This window comes from Ambystoma mexicanum, chromosome 6q (assembly GCF_040938575.1).
Source record: "Ambystoma mexicanum isolate Mex_15411 chromosome 6q, UKY_AmexF1_1, whole genome shotgun sequence".
NCBI lineage: Eukaryota > Metazoa > Chordata > Amphibia > Caudata > Ambystomatidae > Ambystoma > Ambystoma mexicanum.
This window is the reverse complement of record NC_090937.1, coordinates 1,286,048,936-1,286,072,003: the sequence shown is the minus strand read 5'-3', so window position 1 is coordinate 1,286,072,003 and position 23,068 is coordinate 1,286,048,936.

Here is a 23,068-nt window from a genome sequence, read left to right as displayed (position 1 = left end):
ATAACGAGGTGCAGCAATTTCAGATATCTTATTGTGGTGGCTTGTCTACTCTCCCGGTGGCTTGAGGTTGGTACCTGCGTATATCCTGACACTCGATCAGTGGTGTGATTTCTGGTGAGAGAGGTATTTCCAAGGTGGGGAATTTGTGCATTCTAAAATCTGACAACAGAGCCCACTTCTTTAATGCCTTGTTTGTAGAAATCGCTTCGCTGCTAGGAATAAAGCATTGGTTGTGCTTGGTGTACCACCCGCAGACCAATGGAAATGTGGAGAGGCTTAATGGGGTCCTTAAGGCCTGGTTAGCCAAATTGTGTGCAGAGTTAAATAAACCATGGTTCGTTTGCCTCCAACCAGCTTTATTTTACATATGAAACCAGCTAGAGAAGGACTACCATTTGCACCCTCACGAAATCGGGACTGGGTGTCGGCTACATACACCTCTCTCACCTACATGTATAACATCAGATGCACACAAGACCGCAGCAGTCTTAGGAGAGGAGTTTAAGGAATATCTTACAGAATTAATGAAAAGTGTTAAGTTTATGTCATCATAGGTTGTGTCTTCTCACCAGCAGACAACAGGATAAAGTGGCAAGACTACCGACGATCAGCACAAAATACAGCTTCTCCCCGGGGACAGAGTCTACATTCACACCTTCGTGCATTGCTGGAATGAGCAGCGTTCCATGTTCTACATGACTCCAACTTCCATGAAGATGGAGGGCAATAAGAGTTGGATCCACCTGAAAGACACTTAAAGGGATAATGGCAGACTGCCACCTGTACAGGAGTAGGCATGCAAGTTAAGTACTCCCTAAGGTTTCACTGTTCATTTCAGTACAAAGAGGAGTGTGAATGGAGACCTGGAGTTCAAATCATTTTTGTATAAGAAGCAGAATGTTTAAGATTGTAAAATGTGTAACAATTAATGTTTTTGTGGTGTTGTTGGTCCTTGGGCCATCATGTCTGAAGATTCCAAACAATAAAATGGAGACAACTCAAAATGGAATCATCTTAATAAGTCTGAGGCTAAATTGTTAAGAGGAAGAAGAAATGTTGATAAAGATTTTTTCAATATTGATAAGTTAAATTCCATAATGAATGCACATGGTTTTGCAACTGACAACGTATGGCGTGTTCATATCAGGAAGGTGGTGAGAGAGGGATCTGTAAGATAATGATAAATCTGCTCTCTCATCCCCCATCCTTCTGGCATTCCAAGAGAGTTTATCCCGAATGAGATATAGGTAGACAATGTGCTATGTCTAGTGCAGTTAACCCTGTGCAGGGTTTCAGGGTGTTTAAAGGGCAGTCAAGTACAGCACCAATCATACCAAGTGACTATAATTGTTCAATGGCTGAGCGGGCAGAGCACAAAAATATTAGGTGTACGCAAGGAGTCCAATTGATCTTGGAAAGAGCTATTTTTTTCTAAAAATGAATGGGAGCAAGGGGAGAAGAGTTGCAGAGCTAGATGAATGGGGGATTATCAGTAGAAGGGGTGGCACACATAAACAAAGAGTGTGGGATAGTTTGGAGAAATAATGTTCAGTATCTGATGTGGCTCAAGGAGCCAGAAAAACCTGCAAAGATACAGACACTAACACATTTAACTATGTTTTAAGGGCAATGGCAAGGGGCCCATTGGCACAAATGGGAACTACAGTAACACTCTACACATTGCAGATTTGGCTGGAGGTACAGCTGCCCTTCTTAACAACTTTTGGATCAGTGTGCAGAAGGTGTATAGGGCAGTTGCCTCCAGCCTGCGAGGTATGGGCAGTCTCTCTACCCTTCATGCGTCTGTCCTTTTGATCCCTGATGAACACCTGATTTTGACCCTTCTAATGCCCGAAATTACATTTGTGCCCACTTAGTCCCACATTCCCTTTGCGTCCCCTTCACCACAGTATATAGATAATTCGGAGACTATGGTTGAAAAAAATCCCAGACAATTTCAACAGAGGAAAAGATACAACTACCTATCATCAGCATCATTACAGGCCTTAGCAGACATTCCTGATTGATATTGGCTGCTTAGCCACACCAAGACTTGTTTCACCTCCCTCCTGGTACCCGGCGTCCAAGCGGCAGCAAATGCCAAATGGCTTCAGGCGACCAGATAGCAACTCTTGCTCTTCATGGACACCTACAAGTACTTGTTTAGTACCATTAAGGAAGAATTACGGGCACTGAGGCTCATAACTTTGTAAAACTGGTACATACTTGACCTCTTGACAGCAATTGAGGGCAGAGTATGCCGGAAATTGGAAGTACCTGCTGCACATTATGCCCCCCATTGACAGAGAAAATGGCATGCTCACCAGAAATATTACTGCACTGCATAAACTGAAAATGATCATGGAAACTGAGGCTGGGATCAGCAAAGTCTAATGGATTGATTCTTTATTCACGTGGGTACCTCCCTGGTTGAGCCTTGGCGTGAAGATTCTAATGCCTATTTTTATCTTTTTTACCTATTATTTTTTGTTCCTGCCAACTAATCCTACGTTGCTGTTCTGCCCAGCTACCAACAGTTGCTACCATAAACCTGTTTTGTTTCCTCCACCAAATTGGCATGCTTGTTTGGAGCAGTGTGTAGATTGCGGAAATGGTGGGGGGATGAGTTGGGTTGATTCAGCGGAGGAGTATGCCCATATTGAGACAATGGTGAGAAATGGTTATGGAGGTGTTCCCCAAGAAGACGATTATGATTTGTTAGGTCACATATTAACTAAAAGGGGAAATTTCAGGATGGTCAAGAAGGATCCCCATTATTATGACGGATTCATGTTGCGCACACCATATTGATGACAGGGAGATGGCAGTGAACTGGGCTGTGTTGCACATCAATATGAATCAAATGGAGTTCATTATGGAATATGTTACTTTTAGTGTTACAATTATTTAGACTTTATAAATATTAGATCTTCATAGAAAGATGCAATATTAAAACTACAAATGCAACACAAACACATTCCACACAATGAGGTACTTTGGTTCACGGTTAACTGCTGCACATGTATTCTAAGTAGTAGAGGCATTCTTGATGGAAAGAAGACTGAGTTACCTATTAAGAAGGTCAGCATGCGAACAGGACAAGATGTACTGTCCTGCAAGGGAAGAGATGCTATCTCGTCCTTTGTATTAAAATCTTTAGAGGGGGGTTAGTCCTTTGTTTGGTAGAAATAAACATGAGGCCCAAGGCCAGGGTATCCAACGTTTAAGTGTTTTTCAGGTCCGCAGAGCTGCATGTGGCCGCAAACATTAGATGGTCCTTTAAAGGTGCCAGCAGGCTGTGCAATTGAGATCAAAATCACTAGTTCAAAGAAGATCTTGTCTATGCAGACCTTCCTCGATTTGCTAAAATACGTAAGCAAACCATGTGCAATCTCATGTTTTCAATACTAATTCTTTACCATGTACTGACGTCATGGCCTACTATGGATGAATCTTAAGAAGAGGTGTATTTTGAATATGATCTGAAGATGACAGTCAAGATAAGACTGGCCAATGAAAATGGAAAAATTGGAAAAAGATGGGATTTCTTTGAAGAGGTTTTGTCCAATGATATTTGGGGGGTGGATTGTAATAAAATATAGAAGATGCCAACAGATGTTCTAGTGTTGAGACTTGGGTTATTTTGATCCTGCAACAACATCTAACTGCTTCCCGGAGCTTTGTTCAATAAATTTGTTTTATGTACAACTGAATACCCGGTTCTTAAGGGCTTGTTTTGGGTTAGGGTGATTAAAGGCCTATCCGCATACCTCATGACTCAGGAACTGCATCAGGAAGTGGGTTGTGGCAGAGGGAGGGAGCCCTTGAGGGAGGCTTGTCATGGAGGCACTGGGAGGAAACATCAGTGCCACCCATTTTCTAGTAACAAAAAGAATACATATACCAGTGCCTGAAGGGGAGACAGGCGTCTGTCCAATGTTTTCATCATTCTGTTAAACGGGATGTTATATTGTGCCTCTTTTATTGTATATGTTGGCCTAAGCCCAGTCGCTCTGCAAAGAAATCTGCGTTGCAAAGTTCCGATCTTAGATCGATCTAGCCGCCATTTTAGTTTCATCCGCCATTTTGATTCTCACTCCAAAGTCACCCTGTGTTCTAAAATGGTGGACAGTGTTCTTCTGTTTGTAACTTGGTCGTCCTGACCTCTACATGTAACTTAATGTCTAAACTGCCCGCAGGCCAAATGTTAGGGTCATGTAATGAGACCTTGTTCTTCGTTGACCTGTAGATCGAGGATTACCTGTGCCAATGAAACTGATCCACGAGCATATATTAAGCACAATGTTGTATAAATACTGAATGTGAACACTTGTTGAATTGCATTGTATAAAACATGTACGAAGGCTTAATGTTAAATCCAAAGATACACTGTTGCAATTGTGACTTATTTGTGTATAAACTAGGAATAATCCATACGCATATAGGTGAATAAATTAGAAGTGAATTCGTCATGAACCCCTAGACCGAGGAATTATTAACCTGTAGATGTGCTGGACATCATATTAGAATTGTATAAAAAGAGTGAGTGTTCTGATGTACAGCGCCACTCACTTCTCACACCGAAAGGCCTGGTATTCGCTGTGATGTACTGAGGGCCAGATAGCTATCTGATACTTTGTTCCTTTGAAAACTGTTCAGTTATAGAATAAAGATCGGTGTATCTTTGTAAGCCTGAGTTTGGTGTATTTCCTTTTGGGGTACTCAGCCTCGATATTCTGTTTTTGCTTTTACAGATGGCGCCCGAATAGGGATCCTCAAGATTGATGCCAGCTTGTTGAAGGTTGACACGGCTATCGGACCCTGATCGGACGGTGTAAAGGGGGCCCCTTTCTTGGATGAGACGCAACACCTCGGCAGCGCTGCACGACCCGAGCCCTGAACGGTGAGCACGCGGTCCGAGTTGGCATCTTGACGAGGGTCCATATATTGAGGCAGGCAGATTTGCCGAAATCACCAACCACAAGGAAATCTTTGTTAAAAACTTTGTAATCCAATCGGACCTCCTTAGGATTTGATCAGGTGAGTCGTGATCCGATTCTTAAGTATCCTGATAATTTGTTTTGGCGCATTGCACTCGCAAGTTCAATTATTGACCAGGTAACACCAGTATTCTGATATGCCTGGTAAATTGTCTGCCTGCTTCAGGGCATTATTCCGCAAGGAATTTGGCCGACCGGCACCAATGGAGGGGTCGCCGGCGTGTACTATGTACTGTAAGCATGGCATTGGAAGTATAGTAGTTAATGATATTTGGCACAGACAAACTAAACATGCTTCTGAACTTCAGTGGCCAATCAATGGTAGTTTTGAAATCCCTCGTATTGAATAATTAGAATCTATATTATTGAAAAAAAAGGCTAGACCTGCAGCATTTGATGTATTATAGAATTGGAAGAAAGAAGCTTTGCAGCAGCTCAAGAGTAGAGAAAAGCATGCGTGCCGTCATATGATGAACGCCGAAAAAGCGTTGTTGCATGACTAATATAAACAGTCCGAGTCAGTTAGGAATATGGATAGGGCTTTTTCACTTGGGATTCAGAAAATTCACCCTTCTAAAGACTTTCATGTATCTGATGAACTTATCGATAAACTATTAAACGAATGAAGGCCTGGTGCCACTGCGCCACCTCCGTATGTTCCTCTTCCTGCTGTTATTCCTCCTCCCATAGTTCCTCCTGCTCCTCCTATCGTTCCTCCTGCTCTTCCTTTTCCTCCAGTCATTGTTCCTCCTCTTGTCGTTGCTCCTCCACCCATTCATCCACCTTTGCCAGCTGTACCAGTAATAGCACCTCTGTTCCCTGATGTTCAAAATTTGCCTACTCTCCCTCTTCCAAGTGGTTCTGCACCGCTTGTAGTAGATCGGGGAGAGGGATCAAGGGTTTTAACTCGTAATACTGTGTCTTCAGATAAAAAAACGTGAGTTAACTGCGTGGGCTAAGCATTGCATGGAGAAGGGAGAACAAGCTGATGTTTTTGCCACACTTTCTAATACAGACAATCTTCCTGAGAAAAACGTTTTATTGAAGGATTAGGAATTCATTTATGTGTAATGTGGAACAGGCTGAATGACATAGATCTCCCACAAGGACTGAGGGATCTGAATACTTAAGCGTTCTCTAGAGATACTGCGGAGAAGGTGCTAGAACATGTGGAGAGGATTCTTGAGTATAGAAGGGAGCTGGAAAGGTTACGGAATGAAGATGAAGATGGTGATAGCTTGGACGTCATGTTCGTACAGAAACGGTTCCTTCCTTGTCGGAAATTGATAACTGAGGAAACACGAATTTGTACGAAAGATTCAATTAAATGGATCTGAGACATGTCGATAACTCCCGTAGAAGTATATGACACTTATAGTCAGTATATGCCAGAAAAGCAGAGGAAAGTGATACAGGCAATGGTAGAGTACCTACAGGATGAGTGTGTAAAGAAGAAGATTTGTTCTCCCGCCAAGGTATTGAGTATTTTTAAGAGGGCTTTTTCGTTTGACACTTCTTCATCTGCTTTAGCGCTCGATTTGTCTCTGTTGCTTAGTAAGCATTCAGAGTAGCCTACTTCTCAGTTGCCTATGAAAGAGGTCCCTCCGACATTTTTCCCAAAAATAGAGGTTCTAGCGGATGCCTGAACAGGGGCGCAGACTTATGATATTCCTGTGTTACAAACATTAGAGGTAGTTAGCTCAGAACAACAGCTTACAGTCAGTGTTCATTAAATCGATGCTGTAAGTAATACGTTTTAAGTCATCTTTTAGTTTTAGAAAAAATACATTTCTGATTTTAAAAAAAACAACGATGGGTCAGTCCCATTCATTTAACACAATAAAACATTTACACACTGTCTAAAAACAGACAATTTAGTCGTGACACGTGGATTTATATAATCTGATAGAAAATATCTAGTTGGCTATTAGTGAATATAATGATCTCTGCAGGGAGTAAGTTACTACCTTGCACTGATCGTCAAGCCCTATTGAGGGGTAGTTATTTCATCAAACTAGTGGATGTTGAACTAGATGGAGAAAACTCAACCTGTTTCAGTTCTCTGATCTTTCTCGGAACTTTCTTCAGGAGTGGTGTCACTGTATCTAAATAATTAATTACAGTAAAAACATCAGCAGGAAGTGTTTTAAATACATATATCATTCGATAATAATTCCTGTTGGTGGTGTTGCATAACAAATTTGAATGTTCTTTCTGCGGCTGTTGATATGAAACAGAAAAACAAAAGAAGAGGAGGTATAAATATTCCTTATTCTTCTCAGATAATTTCATTTTATCGGACGTGGCTAGGTTGGTTAATTACCTAGTTTTGTCTTGGCGAGTGGCTCTTTAGGAGAATGATTTCCTGAATCTAGCGGGACTTTGATCCCCTTGGTCTGTTCTTAACTCTTTAATGAGTTATTTTTCGATATTCACGAATAGCCAAGTAGATATTTGCTATCAGATTATATAAATCCACGTGTCACGACTAAATTGTCTGTTTTTAGACAGTGTGTAAATGTTTTATTGTGTTAAATGAATGGGGCTGACCCATCGTTGTTTTTTTTAAAAATCAGAAATGTATTTTTTCTAAAACTATTGAATATTAAAAGATGACTTAAAACGTATTACTTACAGCATCGATTTAATGAACACTGACTGTAAGCTGTTGATATGAGCTAACTACCTCTAATGTTTGTAATATTGACCAACCCCCGATAAAAGGTAGAGCTACAACTTAGGTAGTACTATCGGGTTTCCCCCATAGATGTGTATTGGTTATGATATTCCTGCACATTATGTGTCACAGTTCGTTCACGTCCTGTTCTCGAAACAGGAAGTGAACACCATTAAACAATCTATTCCCAACATTAGGAAGAATCAGACAGGGTTCTACAAAGAAATAGAGTCTGTCTTGCAACACATTTGGAAATATGGGTAGACGATCCAGAGGTCGCCCAGGTGTAGGGGGTCCTGGTAGAGATCAGTTTTCACAGGATTCACAGCAACCTTTTTCGCAGGACAACCACGCATCGAGTGTGGATAATAGAAAGATTTTTGATCATCCTTCTGCTGCTCACCTCTCTGAAGAACTTCCTTTTGACAACATTCTGTTTCACTAGGATTGCCCGAAACAGGGTTTGGAACCAACACCTATTCCCGTTAATCAGAAAGGTCCGTACGTTGAGATGTTAGTGGGAAATAGGAAACATCTATTTTTGATAGATACAGGGGCAAAGAAGTGTTCCATTGACCATTCGCGGGTTCCAAACATTCCGCTGTCAGGGAAAACTAATGTTTCTGTAGGATTTTCTGGCACACCAGTTGTCTGTCCGGTTTCTTCGCCGCTACCGATTACTTTGGGTCCATTTTCGGACCATTGTCCATTCCTTTTGACTACGAATTGTGGAGAGAATTTGTTGGGGTTGAATCTGTTGAAGGAATTAAATGCAGTAATTCATTGTTCTTCTGATGGAGTGCGTTTGGCGATTTCACCACAGCAACTTTCTGCCTCTCAATTCTTGACCAGAACTTTGCTGCCGGAATTTATTGATGTTCCGGAGTGTTTGTGGGCTATTGATAATAATGACTTTGGTTTCTTGCAAATTGAACCTGTTAAGATTATCTTGAATCATGGAGTAAAACTGCCATGTATTCCCCAGTATAAGATCTCGGTCGATGGTGAGCAAGCTTTGAAAGGCATCGTCTCTGATTTTGTGCATCGAGCGGTGATTGAGGAAATTGCAGGTAGTTTGTGCAATAGTCCGATTTTACCCGTGTACAAAAAAGGTGATAATGCAATTCCTTTTCGTTTCATAATTGATCTACGTGCCATCAATAAGATCATTGCTCCACAATTTCCAATTGTGCCTGACGTGACGACAATATTAACCATGATCCCGGCTTCGGCTACTCATTTTAGTGTCGTGGATCTAAAGAACGCTTTCTTTAGTATTCCTATACACAAAGACAGTAGATACTTCTTTGCGTTCACCTTGGGGGGGATGTTCGTTTACCTTTACCCGTGCACCGCAAAGGTTACATGGAAAGTCCTAGTATCTATAGTAGGGCTTTGAAAGAGCACCTCGATACCCTTGAGTTGCCCTCTACTTGTACACTACTTCAATATGTTGATGACTTGCTTTTAGCTGCTGACTCAGAGAGCGCTTGTAAGGAGGGCACTGTGTTGTTGCTTATTCATTTGGCTAAACATGGACATAAAGCTTTGCTTGAAAAATGTCAATACTGTTGTCAGGAGGTCGCATATTTAGGCTATCTCCTGTCAAAGGAGGGAAGAAGGTTGATGCCTGAATGGATAAAACTCATTTCTAGCATGTCTGTCCCAAATACGCAGAAGGAAGTTAGAGCCTTGATAGGAATGGCTTCTTACTGTAGGCAGTGGAGCCCAATTTCCCACTAGTGATTGAACCAATGTTGGCTTTGACGAAGAAGGGCATTTCTTCGCCATTACCATGGAACTTGGAACACCAGCAAGCATTTTATCTGCTCAAGACTGCATTGTGCTCGGCACCAGTTTTGGGCACACCAAATTATGAAAAGGCCTTTGTCTTGTATGTGCATGAATGTGATGGATGTGCTTTGGCTGTATTAAGGCAGGAACATGGAGGGAAGAATAGGCTGTGTGGCTACTTTTCTTCCGCCCTTGATCCTGTAGCATGCGCTTTGCCAAGATGTTTGCGAGCTGTCGCTGCTGCTGCATCTGTAAAACAGAGCGAGGGAATGGTCCTAGGCCATGCTTTAACCCTGATGGTACCTCACTCTGTAGATGTTCTACTGAATAGAACACAAACACAACACCTCACCTCCGCACGATTAATGAGATATGAATTGATCTTGTTTGCACCGCACATACAAATTAAGAGGTGTTGTGTTCTTAATCCGGCTAAACCTTTACCTTTCCTGCAAGGTATTGCTTGCAGTGACGAAGAGTCACATGACTGCCTTTACACTACCGAACAAGAGACAAAGGGTAGAATCGATCTGAAAGATACTCCTTTGAACAATCCACAAGGGGAGCTGTTTTGTGATGGCTTCTGCTTCAAACTTCTGGATGGTACATCCACAGCTGCTTATGCAATCACTACATTGAGCACGGTCATGGAAACCAAGAGAATCACGCATAACTCCACGCAGGCCGCAGAGATTATAACATTGACCCGAGCTTGTGAGCTTTCCGAAGGGCTTGCAGTAAACATATATACTGACAGTCAGTACGCCTTTGGGGTGGTTCACAACTTCAGTAAACTTTGGGCAGAAAGAGGTTTCTTGACTTCACATGGTACAAAAATTCAACATGGCTCCTTGATAGTACGGTTACTCTCAGCGCTTGCACTCCCTACTCAGCTAGCTATCATAAAATGCATAGCGCATCAGAAGATTGTAGATTATGTAGGAAAAGGGAACACTTTTGCTGACCAGATAGCCAAACAGACTGCCACTGATCTCTCTTAAGAAATGTATACTTCAAGGGAAGCCACAAATGCCTGTACTTTAGATGAGGGTATTGATTCCATAAGGGACATTGAAGCCGATGCCACATTAGAAGAATCTAAGAAGTTGGCTGAGGGTTTGGGGAAACTGGATGATGATGGTTGTTTTATGTGGGCAAAGTTGAAGGGAAGTGGTTACTGCCTGACGCATATATTATGATGATGGTTGTTATGGCTCATGGTCTGACCCATATATGTGCTCGTAAAATCACTAAAATGTTGCAAAATGTGTGGGTAAATGACAAAATCCCTAAAGTAGCTGAACGCTTCGTTCAGGGGTGCATGATTTGTTTGCAGCATAATGTGGGAAAGGGCACATCAACTCCTAGGGGTAGTTTTGGTCCACCTTCTGTCTCCTTCGAGGTTATTCATTTTGATTTTATTGAGATGGAGCATTGCAACAATTTCAAGTGTGTATTAGTCATCATCTGTGCTTTTAGCAAATGGGCTGAAGCCTATCCTGTCAAAGATGCCACAGCTATGACCACGGCAAAGACTATGTTAAAGGAATATTTTCCTAGATTTGGTTTGCGGAGAGTCATCTGGTCGGATAATGGTCCACATTTTATCGCTGCTGTAATTCTGCAGATATGCGAGGGATTACAGATCGATAAGCAGTTCCATTCAGCTAGACACGCTCAGAGTGCTGGACTAGTAGAAAGACACAACGGCACCATCAAGAACAAGCTCGCTAAGACGTGTGCCAACACCAAACTAAAACGGCCGGACGCCTTACCGATCGTGTTGTTATCTATGAGAACGACCCCTCAAACTAAGAATGAGCTCTCTCCCTTTGAGGTGGTCATGGGTAGGCCAGCTAATGTTTGGAATTTTCCGAGGTCTCGTTCTTTACGAGACGTCGAAAATGTACTTCTCTCTGACTATTGTGGCCAGTTAACTAAAAATCTGTATTTGATTTATCACCAGGTGCAAGAGGCTTTACCTGTACGGTACGAGGGTCCCGGTCACAGCATACGACCGGGAGATTGGATCCTCACGAAATCGTTTGAGCAATCTTCTTGCCTCTTCCAAGTTTGGCTGGTCACACAGACTGCTGTGCGGGTAGCAGGCTGTAAGCATTGGATACATGCATCGCACACCAAGAGGATTCCACACCCAGTGCCACACGATACAGAAAATAGAGAACCCCTCACCAATGCTGTAACCAACAATCACAAAGCAGCAACCAGCATCGGGAGTGCACCGGAGACTCTCCCTGAGCCTATGAGGACTGGGGAAACAGCCATTTCATCTCCACACTCTCCAACAGTTTTGTTTCCGGATGTTGTTCCGAATCGTGTTTCTGATCTTGATTCCGTTCATTCGCTACTTCCAGTGGGAAGTGACGACACGTTGTTCAAAGATCACTCAGAAGCAGGGATCACAAGGTACGATCTGTGTCCGAGGAAATAGACTTACTGTACGGTTCGGCTGTGCCATCAAGGAAAATCATCGAAGGGCTTGTCTTTTTGACCCGATCATTTGTACATAAGGGGATTCTGTTGGCTAGGGTTTGTGGAAGGACTAATAAAACGCTTGGCCTGGAGGTCGCCAGCAAATAACATTGGTGCGTTTGTTTGAAGAATACAATGCCTGCAACCGCTCCCGCCTGCACAGAACAGATAAGAAAATGTGTACCAGCTGCGGAAATGGATAATCCAATGTATGGGCCCCTAAAACGTATTGCTGTCTTGTGATAATGTTAATTGGTTTCACAATAGTCATTGTCATAGGTTTCTGGTATCTAGAAGAAGTACATACGTTCGAGAATTTGTTACCTACTGAAAATGTACCTGCTGTTCTTACTCCTTTCGTGAATCTGCATACTCAATCTTTAGAGACTCTCAGCACAGACAGAGATATCACAATAACACGCTATTATTCATCATGAATGCTACACATGCTATTTTTAACAAAGCTAATTGTTGGGTCTGTTCACATTTACCGTAACACGGGGATAAAGGGCTAGGTTGGTATATTCATCTTTTACCTTTGACAACTGCATGCTATGCTTCTCTTAGAGCACTATTCTTTGGCCGATGGAACGATAGCATCTCGGGGAACTTCGATGGGACTAACTTGAACGAGTTTGAAAAACGCATTCTGACGCCCCTGGGATGCTCGCTTTTTGTAAATAGGAGTAAGCTTAATGTTGCTTCTATTAGGCTTTCTGATAGACTGTCCCGTCCTTTTCAATCTTTGATCTCTTTTAAGATGGCTCCTATAGGCAATAAGGATGCCACGCCCCCTTCCTACTCTGTTAACCATAGACCCGATTCAGTTTCTTTCTGCATACAAAGGAATGGTACTCAGTTAATGGGTGATTTTAAAGGTTGCGCCAACGTTGTGAATTTGACTGGCGAGGACAGACCTTTAAATGTAGGCGAACCTGTCTACTTTGTTTGTGGTAATATAGCATTTCCATGGTTACCCAGGGATTGGCAGGGAACTTGTTATTTAGGGATTCGGTTACCCGGGGTATTCATTGCAAGTACTGTAGAGATTTCAAAGGCTCGTCCGCGGCGAGACGAGAATGGTGACACTTCAGCACAAGTTCTAGGAGATGTAGTTAAATCTTTTGTGCCATTTTGGGGACAAATAATGAACTCTGAAGATATCAGGAGAGGACCATCAAGCGGACCACTGAGATACTCTATAATATGACTCTAGAACAGAATGCAATAAGGTTAGTAGCACTTCAGAACCGGATGGCATTAGATGTCATCCTGGCTGAGCGTGGTGGGGTATGTAAATTGGTGGGGTCCGCTTGCTGTGTTTTCCAACCAGATTCCATCCCAACTATCTTTAAGGCAATACAGAATCTGCATGTCCTAAATTCAGAAGTGCATGTTCCCGAGGGAAACTGGTATCTAAGCCCTTGGTTCTGGGACTTCTTGCGATCTTGGGGATGGAAACTACTTTCGGTCTTGCTGATTATTTTTGGTATTCTGTTGTTTCTTTTTTGTTGTATACAATGTCTTCCTGGTATGTGTTCAATGTTAGGAGGATGTTGCGCATAAGCGATGGGTACATTAGGACATAAAGTATGCGCCCTAGAGAAGATCTCCAATGAATATGTGCTGAAAGAAATCTTAGTATCTGATCTTATGGCAATTGATATCTCCAATAGTGATTCAGGATGTATGGACATTGAGATGTGGAGTTACTCGTAAAGTGACTAGAACTAGTTTAGTGCTTGGCTTAGGCCAAAAGGAGGGTTTGTTAAATGGGATATTATATTATGCCTCTTTTATTGTATATGTTGGCCTAAGCCCAGTCGCTCTGCGGAGAAATCCGCATTGCAAAGTTCCGATCTTAGATCGATCTAGCCGCCATTTTAGGTTCATCTGCCATTTTGATTCTCACTCGAAAGTCATCCTGTGTTCTAAAATGGTGGACAGTGTTCTTCTGTTTGTGACTTGGTCCTCCTGACCTCTGCATGTAAGTTAATGTCAAAACTGCCCGCAGGCCAAATGTTAGGGTCATGTAATGAGACCTTGTCCTTTCGTTGACCTGTAGATCGAGGATTACCTGTGCAAACGAAACTGATCCGCAAGCATATATTAAGCACAATGTTGTTTAAATACTGAATGTGAACACTTGTTGAACTGCATTGCATAAAACATGCATGAAGGCTTAATGTTAAATCCAAAGATACACTGTTGCCATTGTGACTTATTTGTGTATAAACTAGGAATAATCCATATGCATATAGGTGAATAAATTACAAGTGAACTCGGCATGAACCCCTACCCCGAGGAATTATTAACCTGTAGATGGGCTGGACATCATGTTAGAATTGTATAAAAAGAGTGAGTGTTCCGATGTACAGCCCCACTCACTTCCCACACCGAAAGGGCTGGTATTCTGTGATTTACTGAGGGCCAGATAGCTATCTGATACTTTGTTCCTTTGAAAACTGTTCAGTTATAGAATAAAGATGTGTATTTTTGTAAGCCCGTGTTTGGTGTATTTCCTTTTGGGGTACTCAGCTTCGATATTCTCTTTTTGCTTTTACAATTCTGCATGCAACGGCACAATACACATATCTGAAATAGCCACACAAAAGTGGCCCATGGTACTGAAGAACACAGGGAAATCTCCAGACATCCCAGTAGGCCATCCCAATACTGTTCTTACATTCAACAATAACATATGCCCACAATTTAAGCCCCATCAATCCGCAGTACTGGTACAGCGTGCATCAATTTCACTATCAGCTGACAATTGTTTATCCATGCATTAATCTCCATTCAGCTGATGTTTTTTGATAGAATGCTAGACTATCAGGACATCAATTGGGGTTAGCCAGGGGGTGCTCCTGCGACTCTTGTGGTCTCCCTTGCTACCCCTGTGGTCTCCCTTGCTACCCCAAAAAACAAAACACAAAAATATGTGTTTTTTTGTTTTTTAAATTGAAGCTCCTGGGCTGTGGCCAGTGCCATGTGGCTCTTTGTTTCTGGAGTGGCTGGCTTTCTTGTGCATGCCTCTTAAAAAAACAGGGGCTTCCACAATGTGTAGAACTTTGGGGAGTGACCTTAAATAAGAAAGAATAGGAATAACAAATAACTTGTCTTTCTTTTTGCTTTTAGTTTGTCTCCCTATGTGTGAGATGGTATGACCAGACGTGGTTCCCTTGCTCACTGCACCATAGGGAACCAAGGTGCACTTCACTGAGGAGGCCCGACAAGGCTGAAACATGTCTGTGGTTACTTGTGTTCCTGTGCAGATGGGGTCTGGTCTAGCAGTTCGGGCATGGCTGCTCCCATTGGTTGCAGAACTTGACTGATTTGCATATGGCTGGACCCCTTTGTAATGGCGCAGATGAGCTAAAAAAACAGGGGTGTGGAAGGTTGCCCAAAGCAATGCTAGTGGTTCATATTAATTCAAGACCTTCCACCACTCACTTTTTTGCTTTTAGTTAGTCTCCCTATGTGAGAGAGGGTATGCCCAGACATGGGTCCCTTGCTCACTGCACCGTAGGGAATCAAGCTGCACCTCACTTAGGAAGCCCAACAAGGCAGAAACATAGCTGGGGTTGCTTGGGTTTCTGTGCAGAGGGGACCTGGCCTAGCAGTTTGGGCAGAGCTGCTCCCTTAAGTGGCAGTACCTGTCTGGTTTGCATATGGCTGAACCCCTTTTGCAATGGCACAGACGGGCTAAACAGTGTGGTGGAATGTTGCCAAGAGCAATGCCAGTTGTTCAGATTAAATCAAAACCTTCCACCTATCACTTTTTTGCTTTTAGTTCTGGAATTTCTAGACTCATTAAAGGTTTATTTCAGGCACACTTGAGGGGGTGAGTTACTGATTTAGTCTGTTCTTAAACTCCTCAAATTCACAATGCAGACAAAAACTTTAAAAAAGCATTTAGTGTAGAACAAGCATCCATTTCGGACTATGTATTTTACTTTTCGCAAGTTGCAGTTATAGCATGTTCTTCTCTGCCTGCATCTCTGTTCCGATCACCATAAGACATTCTATCTCGGTGTCCTTGGTCACTTGACAGAATCATTGCGCCTAAAACTTGTGTACAGTGTAGAAATGTATGACCATAGCACATCAAGTGGTCCTTGATTTCATTATGCCACAATGAATGCTTTGTTGTAATGTGTCTATCTTTCCTATCTCCATGACATGCTGTTCTGGATGTTGTTTGCATGTATGAGGTAACGAGGGCCCAGAGTACGGGATGCTGTTTGAGTGCGCCGCTTTCCCTGTGCTACTTTAAATTATTTAATACACAGTCATGAACCCTCCCCGTTATATGTATTTTGCCAGCCTCTGAATCCTGAAAAAGTATATCCGCACAGGCTTGACATGTGGCCAACTTTGCACCAGTCCTGCTGATGAACTGGCCAGCTGTTAAACCTCAGTTGCCAGTTTAATGGTATTCACTACAGAGTGCAATTTGCTTTCTGACTTTTAGAACATTCACACATGTAATTGCTCATTTTACTATAGCCAGTAAGATAACTATTGCCAGCAAGATATGGCAGTGGGTTGAGCATTCACTGCTGCAATGTGTGTGTGCTCTGCAGGTTGCAACTCAGCCTTTTATTCTTCTGTGGTTGATAAATGAGCTTAAGAATAAGTGCTATATAATAACACATCATTATCATTTGGCCTTGGACTTCTGCTTTCATTCATAGTAATTTCATAATATGAGCCTATACACGCTGGTATTAACAATACATATGGTGATCCCTTCTTTTATGAAATATATATCACATTACAGCAATATCGTAACCATATGTTTCGTAGTGTACTTAGGAACAATGCTTTGTGACGCCGCTTCCTGTTTTATCAAGGGGTTTTATCAAGGGGTGAAAGGTTGTCTTCCATCGCTTCCTGTGATGTCACTTCAGGGTGGGGTAAAATTATATAACTTCCGGTGATGTCATCAGAGGTCAAATGTTGTGTGATGTCACGTCTGCTCCCCTTGCTTTTCGGTGAAATGACGTCCCTGCATACTATCCTGACTTCATATATTGGAAAATACTGAAACACTTTGGCAGTGGTCAATCCAGAATGATATAGATTCTCAGTACCTTGTTAGTAGAAACCGGTGCTAAGGGTTGCCTTTAAAGAGGTAAAATAATAAACGATTCTGTTGGTGATTATGGAAGCAAGTGATGGCCACAAATCGCCGGAATCTCGAGGCCCTTTGCTGCAGCACAGAACAAAGATGCCTCCTGGTAGCCTAACATTCAATCTTTCTGAGGTTCATCATTTAAGAAACATTACACTCGATGATATCTGTGAGTACAGTGCTTAAACACGGTAGGACTCCATGAAGCTCTATATACAAATGCGATATTATCTCACAATTTTCACATCTAGCGTAGAAAATTACATTTATAGTCAGCAATCACAAAAACTTGAAAATCTTTACTTAAGCCGCCACTGAACACGTTGTAATTGTGAAAACCCAGAACCTTTTAAATGTGTCATTGAAGAGGTGTGCAATGAATGTGGGATTGTGTTACATGTAAAGAGCTCACAAGCCAAAAGCTTCTGGCAGCCCTGAGAAACACTCGATTTAGTTCAAGGAAGGTACAGGCAAAATTAGCATAGAAATATTTTTTGTATTCCTGGAAATAATTTGCTTCACTTAAAATGATGTATAACCCACAAAAGTGAAATGACTTGCTAGCATAATCCATTATTCATCTGAAACTGTCTGTGTTATAAAAAGGAGCACAGCTTTAGCACTACTGACTTACAATCTACCAAGAGAAACACATCAGCGCCTGCCTGACAGACGAATTCGCCTCTCTGGAGCATCAGTATAAAAGTGTTCTGTGCAGTGAATATTCATACCGCACTGAATTAATAATAGAACTCATTCTGAGAAAGAAATGGTGTGAATGGTCGAGCTCAGCATTTGATTTTTTTTTTTAATTCCTGGAAATTGTGACTTAGAAAACTGAGGGATTGGAATGTTTGTAGAAAACATAATTTCTTTGGAAAGAGCGCAGAGGTAGCATCATTCACAGAAAGAGACTGAAGCACATGTCCCAGGGTTTGTGGCCATGGGGCATGGACACATGACATGGAATGTGGCCCATGGTTCCATTATGGTATATGGGAAACTGCACCAGGCTGTAGGCTAAGCCCAGTGGCTATTACGGGTGGCTTGGTTGGGCTGGGTTCATGGTTGAGCTTCATGCTCTAGGCAATTCATGCACCACCAACATGTGCTGCTCAAATGAACAAAAGTCAGTATGCTCTGCAAATAATATGTGCGTTAAAGGACAGTTGTTGTTCTTTCATATATGTTAAAAGTGGAATTATAAATAACCTACATACAGTGCTGCTGGAACATAATGAAACCTTTTTAGTTATAAAAAAAACATTGACGTACAGTTTACAAACTTTGTTCCACAGAAGTTAAGGTTCACAAATAAAAACCTATGAAATTCAGTGAACAAACATTGTTAAAGAGACGTTATGGGTAAGTTGCTCCAAGAAATACCTTTGAAATTAAATTCAATAAGAAAAACTTTGTTAAAGGGACGTTATGATTAAGTTACTCTAATAAATCCTTACATTGATAGAAATAACTTTGTTTAGCGGACATTATGGTTGCAGTGCAAAATCAAAAAAAATAAATAAATTCACCAGTTATGCTAAGCTATGCAATCATTACTCAAGCCACCATCATTCACTGCTTATACTAACTCCCACGACATCAAAGATGACACTACAAATTCACTTCTTTATATCTATGGCTTTTATATACCACACGTTATCAAGCATTTCTTCAATAGGCTATGGTACGGGTGTCTTCATTTGACAGCACAATGTATCTATATCCATGGAAACACTTTGGATACAATTTAATGTTCACTTACAAATTACCACACTGACAGTGCTGAGAAGCGCTCACTATTTTATACAGTGTGCAGAGCACAGAAAACAATAGTATTGTAAGCTCCCTCTGGGTTAAAACAATGGAAACAGGATATATATATTCTGTGAATTATGTTTTTTCCACTGTTAATCAATTCACAGTAAACATTGGCCGTCGGACTGTGGCTTGGCCCAGTAGCCACTATTCCGCAGTTATAGGATTGTGGGCCATTGATCATGGCTTGTGGCCATAGCCAGTGGCAATAATCCCTGGGGCATGAGCTTGAGGCATGTGGCAGTCCCCACTAGCCATCTCAAGTAGACATAGGGAATTGCCAGAGGGCAGATACAGTGCAGACACAGTGCCCTCTTTAACCACACAGACAGTCCCCTGGTGGCCATGGCCAGTGGCCAGATTGCCCGAGACAGGCACTATAGTTTTATCACTATTTTTTTGTACCTACATTTTGGCGCTATCGAAAAAATAAAATACATGACGGATTAACATCAAATTTGCAAAAGCATGCTTTTATGACCTGGCTCAAGTTCATAGCAGATATTTTATGCAAATCCGTCGAGCAGTTCAGGCTTTAGCCGCTAGTAAAAAAGGTTTCCTATTCAAGTTTATCTGGCTTTTGAACATTTTGGAATCCCCTTACAACTTTGCCCTCCCCACCCCCTTAATGAAACCACACTGTACTTTCAGAGTAAAGTCTAAATTATTTTTGCAAATACTCACAGGGATTCATCGAATGATATGATATGATAGGTTTTTTTTATAATGCATTTAATACCCATAGGTTTCTAAGCGCAGACCCAGGGATCAAACCTGTGTCACTCTGTGTCATCTTGCTTCCAAGGCTGCTGAGCTATCCTCCCGGATATGGCAATAAAGTTATACGTTGCCTGAAAACTGCTCTTCACTGACCCTGTAATGTACATATGTATGAACCGAACATTTGTCAAGTCTGCGAACATCACAGCAACGTCCCCAAACAACTGAGAAGAAACACCACCCTGTGTTTGGCCTTTACTGGACATATTCCACCACATCCTTACCACCCCTCGCATCCCCAGAAGTTTTTCCATTTGTAAGACAATTGTACTGTTGTGTATTTGAATATTTCTGCTCTCCAATGTTCACAAACTAGAGGTACAGATCGCAAATCCAACATGGCATCCTTTTCAAATTTTTGACGTACCACACATTTCTTAATTGACCAATCAGCACCTTTATGCAATGTCCATGAATGTTACACGGCTCCCTGATTGGTTCAGAGGTATCCATGGACAATGAATCAGGAAGGTTGTCTGTGGACTTAATAGAAATATTACTAATGTTTTTATCTTCTTTTTCGGCATTTAAAAAAAATCCCTTAAGGATTAATACCACATTTACACAAGCACAATTTCAGTACCAGACTGCCGCTCCTCTCACAGGTTTTGGCCAAATCCCTCCAGTGTTTCAGGCTGCAAGCAAAAGTTTTTTCCCCATTCAAGTATATCCGAATTTCTACATATTTTGGGACCCCCTACAACTTTGTCACCCCGTGATGAAACTGCACCAAATATTGCAAAATATTCAGGGTTTTGTCTATATTTTGTTTGAAAAGTTTCATGTAGATTCGTCATTTGGCAACACAGTTATAAGCCACTCAGAAAATGATCTTCCTATGGGAAACCAACGTAACCCTAACTACAGGGTTTGCTACTGCAAACCATGTAATATATACACATATATTATATTTGTTACAGGGTGACGGTTGTCACTCTAAATTAAGGTAAAACCTAACAACTGACTTTGCAAAGATTCTATAGCAAATAACTTTTAACTCCTATGACATGTCTCTATGCCATTCTTCAATGATGGTTTCTGGCTTAAACCCCCAAAATTCAAACGTTTGTTCGACATTCATGCAATGGTGTAAAATATATAAGGCATTTTTTTTTTTAAAGGTGTTTTTTTACTTTTTGCCTTCGTTTTCCCTCAAGGAAAATGAGCATACATTGAACATGTGCTCAGGTTGACGGATTTGCTTGACATTTAAGAAAATCTCCGCACAAAGCAGCTCAGATGTGCATTTTGGTGTCTCGCTATAAACCCATCCAGCAGCTTTTTTAACAATTTGGTGGAGAATGAGGTGCCCCCATCACCATCATGCTTTATATAACCCACATGGTCAGTGGTAGAAGTGTACTGAAACTGTAGTCTTGTAAGGGGAGAGGGTACGTGGAAGCATAGTGCAACATATGAGAAGTGTTACGGCCGGGACAATCCAATAGTCGATGTGACTGGTAACTAAGGCTCCTTTTGCAACTTTACACTTGCACAGGAACATGAATGGACACATCCTCTCTATAGTATGGTGAATATGGTCTTAAAAAGTAGAGGAATGACTTCAAGATGGCGCCTGGCATGAGAGGACGCGCTTCAGGTCTCTCCCAGCCGTGCCAGCTAACAGAGCACATCAGCGAGCGATCCGGTGTGCCACAAAGCAATGGAAGTGGTCCTCCTATACCTCCGGTGGGGAAGCAACAACGGGCATCTGGCTGCCGGCATCGCCACCTCGAGAAGTAGACCATCTGTGGCGTGGTGCAGACCAGAGCTGTGCGGGCCTCGCATCCAGGGGCTCGCGCCGGCAGTAACCCAGGACAGAGTCGGTGGAGGGCAGTACCCACACAAGCAGAGTCGGGAGGGGAGGCCGCTAGGTGGAGGGGACCCCCCACAGCTCAGAACAGCAGGCCCTTCCGGTTGTTGTGATGGCCCCTCCTGCCCCCGCAACGGGATCCAGAGGCGCCTTCCCGGGTGCAGGAGATTATGCACAGCCACGGAGCAGCACACCTCCGATGGCGCCGCACAGGGACTGGGAACGGCCATATTGGATGCAGGCTCTCCCCGGAGCCGGAGCAGAGGCAGCCTCACGGTGACAGATGGGCATGGAGAACAGGGCCAGATACGGTTTGCCCAACAGAGGAAAAGCGACTCCCCTCCCCTGGTCACGGCGCTACGGCAGCAACAAGTAAGTCTACACTGGCTCTTATAGTGCCCTAGCCAGCTACCAATACGTATCTCCAGTCCCCCACCCAAGGATAGACTGAGAGCAGACAGTCCAGCGGCCATACAGCGAAGCGGGAGCTTATGTGAGACCCCCGGAGCTCCCTTGGGGAGTCGTGTGGCTTCGAGGGCGGACCCCCCATTATGCACACCGGGAGCGGACTCACCTCCAGGACACAGAGGGGCAAACAGGGTGGCATTCCCCCATCCCCATTCACTGGGTCGCTATTCAGTCACCCACAGGAGAAAGGTTGGAGCCACGAGAGGGGGCAAACAAGGGATTAAATCAACGACCATTATAGTGTACCCAGCATTGGAGGGGCCTTACATGAACAGCGTGTTGTGTGGTGCCTAGGAATAGCCATAAACAGTCTCGGGAGGACGGATATGACAGAGTTGTTCACAACTAAACCAAGCAGGATACGGAGCTTCAACAGAGCTTCAATGTCCAAAACAAGAACAAAGTCACTAAATCTGACACAATCCCCCCCACAAAGGAGACAACACAAAATCCTAAAGCAGCTTAGGAGCTCAGGGAACACAAATACGCCAAGTAGAGAAGAGGCTCCACTCGGCCAAAATAGGCAAGAGATGGGGGACGACGCAATGACCAAGAAGGACATGTAATCTTGTTTCAAAGAACTGCAGAATTAATTCTTAATGTCTATACAAGAACAATTCCACACCCTGAGAGAGGATATGAAACAATCTCTGCAAGAGGTGAGGGTAGATCTGGCGAAGGTCGAGGAGAGAACTGATACACTTGGAAAGGACGGTGCAGCGATTGGAAGAGGAAACCAATAAGTCAGATGAGACTCTAGAACATAGTCTCCAGCTCCAGTGTGAAGACCTTGAGAACAGGTCTCAGCGTTCAAATATATGAATAAAAAACCTACCAGAATCTATCGAGGACAAGGACCTCCGGGTGACAATCTCCCAACTATTCGCGGATGTACTAGGTGAGGATACTGAATCCCAAATAGGAATTCATAGAATCCACAGGGTGGGACCCAAACACTTGCCAGAGTCGGGGACGAGACCCAGAGGAGTCTTGGTAGCTCTGTCAAACTACACCCAAAAGGAGCAAATACTGAGAAGGTCAAGACCCTCTGCTCGAGTCACAGTCAACGGTCACGAAGTCCAGCTCTA